The 8,686-nt window shown below is 37.6% G+C and overlaps 1 protein-coding gene across 7 annotated transcripts in view; it reads left to right on the top strand.

Moving 5' to 3' along the window:
• Positions 1-1,252: 1,252 nt before the first annotated feature.
• The window catches only part of pam (peptidylglycine alpha-amidating monooxygenase), a 64,877-nt gene continuing 57,443 nt past the window's right edge, over positions 1,253-8,686 (top strand). For 4 of the 7 annotated variants that reach the window (XM_084105518.1, XM_084105528.1, XM_084105525.1 and 1 more), the window contains exon 1: positions 1,253-1,321. The gene's annotated coding sequence lies outside the window, so the exon portion shown is untranslated. Of the gene's footprint in view, positions 1,537-8,686 lie in introns of all 7 variants that reach the window. The other 3 variants (XM_084105527.1, XM_084105520.1, XM_084105523.1) reach the window with 3 other exon arrangements.

The following is an 8,686-nucleotide window of genomic DNA, read 5'->3' as shown; positions in this document are numbered from 1 at the left end:
GGCAGATAATGAGGGAACAACAGGTGGGACAAATGAAACCAATAATGAGATAACAAGGAGGGTGGGGTCAAAACAGAGACAGGAACACAAACACCACATGTGCTACACGAGACAGGACAGGCATGTGACATTAATAAAGGCCTTCTGACGCGAAGTAATGCTTTGGTGTAAAAAAAAAAATAAATAATCATATATCCCTTTAAGCTCTGGAAATGCATAAATATTTGCAAAACATTTATATCAACATTTTTAAATGAGTACTTTTATTCTTCATGGGATTGTAGTTCTTTCCCTCACTAAAGCCATTAAGTACACTTGTAGCCTAGTTTTGTCCAATTTTCTAATACTTTTTTTTGCTTCAAATCAAAGTTTGTAATGTTTTGATTCACCTCGTTGCTGTTTGGCTTGGTTCATGGCTTATAACTCTTTAACTTTATTAAAGAGTTTTTATCTTTATCTTTATCTCTTTAAGTTTTTTTTATAGCCTATATATAGAAATCACTATGGAAGAACTGAAGTGGGCGGGCACTGTTGCACTCTTTTGATTGGATGATTGGGGTTTGCCATTGGTTTATGGGTATATCTCATCATGTGAGTGACAGGTTGCCCCGCCCTCACGCCAGTAAACACATCATCGGAGAAGAGATACAAGAGGGAGAGGAAGTTATTTTGCTTAAAGATTAATAATAATAATAATAATAATAATAATGTGCACGGATAAATCATGATAAATAAATACTGTACATTCCTTAAAACAACAAGAATTGTACATTTTGATTTCATTGGGACTTTAAACTGAAATTAAATAGCAGGTACTTTGGCTTGTTCATCGTATATATTTTCCTATAAAAGCAAAAGAATTTAAATGACATTCAATTTATTTGCAACTGAGCACTTCAGAGTGAATCACGAGATATTATGACAGCACATTATTCCACTTTTACTCTTCCTACTCTAGTCTACTTTCAAGGCGAGGAGTTTGGATTCTCAAATCTTTTGTCCACCAAAAAAAAAAAAAAAAACGCCAGTAAGTGGCGACAAAAGAGCGTGTTATGAAACTTTATTAAAATATTTACATCTACAAATTCAATTTAAAAATAATTTATTTTATATTAATTTATTTACATTTAAACGTGTCTATTTGTCAATTTAAAAAGTGTTTTTTCTTCTATTTTTACATTTGAATTATTAAATGTATAGCTTAGTCTAGTTTAATTTTAATGTCACTCCAAACACTATCACGTGGTTTTCTCACTCATGAACTCACGTATCGATTACACTGGTCTGACTGAACATGACAAAACAAGAACAGAAAATGAAGGTAAATAACCGCCATGTTTCTGAACATAATATAAACATCCTCTATTCCCTTTTAAGTCTTTCACAAGCCTGTCGTTTCATCGTATGAGTGTTTTCTCGGCTTTTGAACCGTTTCAGTGAAGTTCACTGAACTTCACACGACGTCATCGGTTAGCAAAGCAGCCTAGCCATTTAACTTACAGCATACTTTCGGATTTCATACTGAAAACTGAATATGTAAGATTTAATTACTTACTTATTACAACTGTTACGAAATTGTACTTTAATGTGAAGACGTTACTTTTATATTAAAACCGAGCTTTTATTAATTGAGAGCTATAGATGTGACTATAGATAAGATGCATCTGTTGCTTTAAATGTGTATTAAGGTTTTAATTAATTCTAAATGATCGTCATTAAAGAAAGAATTGTGTCATTTATTATTTTTGGGTTACTGTTTGTTGGATTCAAGAGGTCAGAAGTATATTATATAGCAGTATATTTAACTGTGGGCATGGAGTACTTCTTTATCCCTGTGTGACCCAAACCCATCTGGTGTGTTTGCTGCCTTAAAGCCCTTCTCTGACCACGGGATCCAGTCCCGTGTGCAGGTCCAGTGTCTGACAGCTGAATATGCTGGAGTGTGTTCTTGGATGAGCGCAGAGGATTTGTAAAAAAAATATGTGGAGATTGTGGTGCTGTTCTTTTTTTTTCTTTTTTTTTTTTTTTTTTTTTTAAGGCTTTCTGACCCCAAGACTTAAGAAATTATAGACACGTCCTCTTCCAGGCAGATTCGTAACATCTTTAGTTGGAACGTTTTAGTTATTTCCCTGATGATGGAAATGGGGATTTTCAATGCTTTAGCTATTTTCTTACAGCCACTTTCTATTTTGTGAAGCTCAACAATCATTTGCTGCACATCGGAACTATATTCTGTGGTTTTCCTCATTGTGATGGATGATTCTGGGAATTTAGCCTTTGTGTGTCCTCATATTCATACTTCTGTGAAACAAGAAGTCATAGCTGGATAATTTCATGTTCGTAGTCACCAATATGTGCTAACATTTGTTTTAAATATGAATCCATTTTTAATAGGTTGTTATGTAAACATACCTTGATGATACCAACATTGAGTAGATGGAGCTCTCACCTAATGAGCTGATGATCTGAGTCAGGTGTTAAATAAGAGAGACCGACAAAATGTGCAGTGGATCCCAGAACCAGGATTAAAAACCACTGATATTGGGTGTTTCAGGTCTTGTGGTCTCTACTAATGAGCTGATTAGTTACAGTGAGAGAGGTTCAGAGACGGCTGTTGTCATGGTCTTGCGACCACAGATAGCCAGCGATAATCGCATTTATATTCTCCTCTTTCGCTTCCTCTTTTTTCAGTGAACATAACCACAATTGCCAAAGCATGATTCATGTCGCTCTGTTTGTTCACCACTAGCTCGTGCTGATGGCGGTTTATTCTTCTATACTAACTTGTGTCGTAGCCTATGATTCAATAGATGTCATCATCGTTCAGTCTACATACATGCCATACCCTAGTCTATTAGATCCATGTTGTAATCTAGAAAGCGAGGTTAATTTACCATCACAAAAACCCTGAACTCTCGGTTGATTAACCCAAAGCTTGCTCACTCGAGGTATGCAGGTCTCAAAATCTGCAGTAAGTTCAGTCGACCTGGAGTATGAAACTCAGAGTTTCTGTGACCACACAAAAGGGGTTTTCGCACTTGAACTAGTTAACCCTGGGTCATTTTAAATCCCGGGTTAAAAGGAATCCTGGGTTATCTTTATTCATGTCAGTGTCACTGATTGGGCAAGCGCAGAACGTGACCCGTTTACATAAAGACTCTAGCGTTGCATGTCCTCAAATTACACATTGCTGTGACTGTAATAACAATTTTTTTCTGAGTGAAACTATCAAACTATAAAGGTAAGAAAGATACAAAACAAATTTTCCCGACAACGCTTTATCTGGAGTGGTAAAGGGATCCTCCATAGGGAGAGACTAGTTGGCACTTCAGCTCTGCGTTGGATCGGGTCCAGGCGCAGGTCCTTCGTCAGATCTGGATATGGCCTGGATCCGGCAGGCTGCGGGAAAACCTCGGGATAAACACAGACACTAAAATTAGCGTAGATGCCATTCTTCTTATGATGTAACGAGTACATCAGGATTTATGGGAAGTGTTCCCGGTTCCGGCTGACCTAATCTATGCAGCCTAACATTTGATTATATAAGTCTATAATGTGTGTATGCTAGGTCAAAGAAATGTGTTTTTAGTCTAGATTTGAACTGACAGAGTGTGTCTGCTTCCCGGACAATGTTAGGAAGACTGTTCCATAGTTTTGGTGCTAAATAGGAAAAGGATCTACCGCCAGCAGTCGATTTAGATATTCTAGGTATTATAAACTGGCTGGAATTTTGAGATCTCAATAGACGTGAAGGACTATAATGCGTTAAGAGCTCGCTCAAGCACTGCGGAGCTAAACCATTTAGTGCTTTGTAAGTAATCAGCAATATTTTAAAATGTATGCGATGTTTAATAGGGAGCCAGTGCAGTGTTGACAGAACAGGGCTAATATGGTCATACTTCCTGGTTCTGGTAAGAACTCGAGCTGCTGCGTTTTGGACCAGCTGTAGTTTACAGTTTTTCTCCATTGGTTTGGCTCATTTCTTGAAACAGAAATGACATTCTCAAAACAACATGGACAAACCTCCAAACCACTTAGTAATTGTTCACAACAGAATTGAATTTCTCATTCATTTCATCAAATTGCAAATGTCTAAGTACATGTCTCAATGTCTCAGTACATCTGTGCAAATGATTAAGTACAGGTAGCCTACATTTAGCACAATTTCCAAGTGAATAGATCTTGTTGATCTAAACTGATTGTTGATTCTCAGTCTAATGGTTGTTCGCTCCAAAACGTGTCAGCGTCATTTCATTGTATAAGTCATCACATGCACAATAGTCTGTTCAATTGTCAAAATTAGTCAAAAACATAATACCATGAATACCATATGTGTGTGTGTATATATATATATATATATATATATATAGATATTATACCATATAATATTATTCCCAGGCCAGCGAGGGGGCAATATAACTATGTGTGCTGCCATATCTGAGAATGGTGTGGCCACTCACATCCCCAGTCTTGGCCCATACAATACACAGAAGCTCCTCATCTTCTTGGACCGCCTTCATTTTGATTTGATCCCTGAAAATGAGAGAGGTCTCGTAGGGCCTCACCTACCACTATATGTCATTGTATGGGACAATGTGAATTTCCACCGTGGCCCGCTCATCAGGGCCTGGTTCACTATTCATCCAAGGATGGTCATGGTGTTCCTACCACCTTACTCTCCTTTCCTCAATCCTATTGAGGAGTATTTCTCCGCTTGGAGGTGGAGTGTGTATGAGCATCGGGCTCAAGATCAGAGGTCCCTGCTCCATGCAATGGACGCTGTATGAGGATATTACATGAGATCAGTGTAGGGGATGGTTGTGACATGCAAGCCGTTTCTTCCCTCGTTGCATCGCAAGGGAGAATATACGCTGTGATGTGGACGAGAATCTGTGGCCAGACAGACAGCAGCGTGTGGATGAGGAGGGTGAGGGTGAGGACAGCGACCAGTGAAGAACTGTTAGTTGTGAAACTCCAGCTTTATTTACAGCACTGTAGGCTGCATATCATTTTCATTGTTTTTTGTTTGTGTGTTTATATTACAGTATATTATGCTGTATACATTTTCTTTTTACTCTGATGTATGGAAGTTACTTTATGTGTGTGAATGATAATGGTTACAATTTCCTTGGCAGTATGAGTGCAATGTGTGATGTCAAACCTTGGAGGCTACTCTTACCCTAAAATCCTATTTCTTTTTTTCAGTTTTATACACAATTGTATTCTGTTAGCTAGACAGAAAACAGTACAGTAACCACTGTCAATGAAGGACTGGGCTAAGACTGAAAGGTGGACATCAGGGATATTTCAATGGTCCTCTGCCATAGTGACAAAACATCTAAACATTTTGCCTTGCAGTGCTTACACAATGCCAAAGGGACGAAGCATTTTGGGGGCACTGACTGTTTAAATGAGAAGGAAATGTAGTTTTGACACATGAGTGAACTGTTTTGGGAGAGGAATGAGCTTTTGCAGGTGAACCATGGTGTTGTGCCGAACCATCCACAGAGTGTTGAGAACGTCCGGTCTGTTTCAAGAAATGAGCCAAAGCAGTTGAGAAGGATCTTTGCCGTTTTCGTGGCACTGACTCTTTATATGGGAAACAAATTTAGTTTTGAAGCATGAACAGTTTTGGGAGAGATATAAGCTTTTGCAAGTGAGCTATAGTGATGTGCTGAACTGTAAGACTGTTTTGCCAAATGATCTTAGAGTTTTGAGAATGTAATTTCTGTTTCAAGAAATGAGCCAAACCAATGGAGAAAAACTGTATTAAGCGTGCAGGGCAACCACCCATTAGAGCATTACAATAATCTAGCCTTGAGGTCATGAACGCATGAACTAATTGTTCCGCATTTGTCAATGAAGAGCATATGACGTAATTTAGATGTAAATTATCTAAACCCTGCTAACCCTGGAGCAGGGTTTCATAACCCCGGGTAAAAAGCAGTGCTAACCCTGGAGCAGAGTAGGGATGCAACGATACCATTTTTTCAGAACCGATCCGATCCGATACCAAAAATTCGGAGTATCGGCCGATACCGATCCGTACCGATACCAGCGTTTTTTTTTAATCAAGTAGAATTTCTATAACTCTGTGTTGAACTGATAATAAGAACTGAAAAAAAGATAAACAACAACAAAAAATATATAATCATAATCTGACATAAATGCTATTATAAACTAGATGGATGGACTAGTGGATAATTCAGCAGTAAAATTTAGTCTAGAAAAATCACGAGTGCACAATAATTGTATAAAATCTGAACATTTTGTGGAAAAAAAATGTTTAGTGGGGAACAAATTAGAGACAATACGTGTAACACTAAATCTGGTAAAACTTTACACATTGCTCTTTGTATTGTTGTAAAATACATTAATTAAACACAAGATAAAAATCTAAAATAGCAATTGAGACATTTTTAAATGTATAGCACAGCTGTTTAATGAGGTAGCAACATAATAGATAGGACAGAACAAGAACGGCTATTGATAATGTTTCATTGCGTCACTGTATATGAAAGGCTCCAATACAGTGCGGCACAGAGCGCTTATGCGCATCCCGAGCGCAGAATGATGCGCTTGAAGCAACATGAGTCACAGCGCACAGCGCGTCGAGTCCGCATTGAAAAGTTTAAAGCACAAAGAAAATAGGCTACATTGATGCGTAGTGCAGGGGTTCCCAAACTTTTCCATGCCAAGGCCCCCCAAATACCACTAGGTTCTGGCCAAGGCCCCCCGTATTGAACCCATCGACAATACTACGGCACGGCACATGTAGAAATAAATAAATAAAACATCTAGGTGCACATCAGATTATGTGATGGTGTTTGATACCAGCCAATCAGAAAGATGAGATGCACCGATTACAATTTTCAAGGCAGATTCCGATTTTTCATTGAGTTTGACCTGCCGATACAGATTTAAGCCGATTCTGATTTCATTTTTTCTAACCACTTTACAGCACACACAAATATTTATTTTCTATATATATATAATAAAACACCACTTTTACCCAAACTGGTTAATAAAAACAAGTTTAAAGGCACAATATGTATTTTTTTTTGCTTTAAAAATAAAAAAATCACTATATCTATGTTATATATTTTTTAAAGTTGTGTATTTACATTATCCCGACAGTTCCAATTAACTTCTAAATCCAGAGAAATTAATATTTTAATTCGAAGACACGGACCGTGTCTTTATTTCCATTTTGTCGCAGTCAATGGCGTCATATCCGCGTTGTCCCTGGTTTCCGCTCGTGCTGCCATGGTAACCAGAGCTATGAACCAGAGCCCTCTGATAGTAACCAAGACGACAGACGTGGACCACTGTAGTTCGCAATATCTATCTGCACGCTGTTGTTGTTTCGTTCAAACATTATGGACCATGGCAAGCAGACTTTGGATAAAAAAGGAGAACTAAAACGAGAATCAGTATCAGCGCGGTGTTTTCGAGAAGCCGAGAGCTCCCATAGACAGTATACAAACGAGAGCTCCACGTCCGAGACTTCGACCGCTTCTACATGTACTTTATTAAACAGGTGAGCACATTTACATAAAACTAATCAATGTTATATAGTTCAACAATGATAAAATGTCAGAATATGATCTGTATGTTATTCTAATGTTGATCTAGCTTAACGTTACTGCTAACGTTAGTCTCATACAGACAAACTAACACATAAGTTACATTTCAACACATTCAAATGCAGTTTAGTGTGATAGTGTAATGTTAGACCAAGTGAAACAGCGCTGCGTTACCTCACAAGTTTAATTTGTCTAATAAACTGACCTGTGAGTAGTGATTCTGCGTGTAGTTCGGTAGAATGAAATGTCCATATTCCTTTTATATCCGCGGGATCGCGTCGCGTGTGGAGCTGATAGCTGTCTCTTAGCAATCCCGAACTGCTTTATATCACAGTCATGACAAAAACATCGATGTATTCAGTCATCCATAAACATTATTAGATCGGTCGGCTTGACGTTGACGACAAGATCCATAATTCTTAGCAAATGTTGCGTCATCAAACTACGCCTTTGTTATTGTAAATAGGTTAGCGACCCCTAGTGGAGAAAAAATCCCATACTGTACGTTTAAATGGATACATTCTCTATAAATATTTTTGTCTTCATTTTCTTTTCTGACATAGCCTACTCCTTGTTAAAACACACTATACATGCAAATTATCAGAGGTGGACGAAGTACACAACTTCCTTACTTGAGTGAAAGTATAGATACTACTGGTCAAATATTACTCCGTTACAAGTAAAAGTTGTAAAGACCTATTTTTACTCAAGTAAAAGTACAGAAGTACTAATTTTTAAAAGTACTAAAGTATCAAAAGTAAAAAGTAAATGTCAATGCATTGTTTTATTATTGTTGCATTGTTGTATGTAATGCTTAAAGTACCGTATGCCTCTGAATCTATGCCTGCATACCCTCATGTCAATATCAAATTTATTTCTAGAAAATTAAAAATTTATTTCACAGTTCCAGTAGTGGGATTGAATGAGAGATTGAATAAGTGCACTCAATAACGTCCACAATGGTTTCGGACACCCAAATGGCTGTTCCCTCAAATAGTGCCATATTTAAAGTTTTTTGGCTTTTAGTATGAATATGTTAGCCTTACTGTTATCTATAAGCTAGTGTGCTCCAAAAAAGTGAAAAAATGTGCATTTAGAAA

This window comes from Abramis brama, assembly GCF_963993115.1.
Source record: "Abramis brama genome assembly, chromosome: 25".
NCBI classification, from domain to species: domain Eukaryota; kingdom Metazoa; phylum Chordata; class Actinopteri; order Cypriniformes; family Leuciscidae; genus Abramis; species Abramis brama.
Note: the sequence above shows the minus strand (reverse complement) of the source record. Positions and strands in the feature narration are given on the sequence as shown.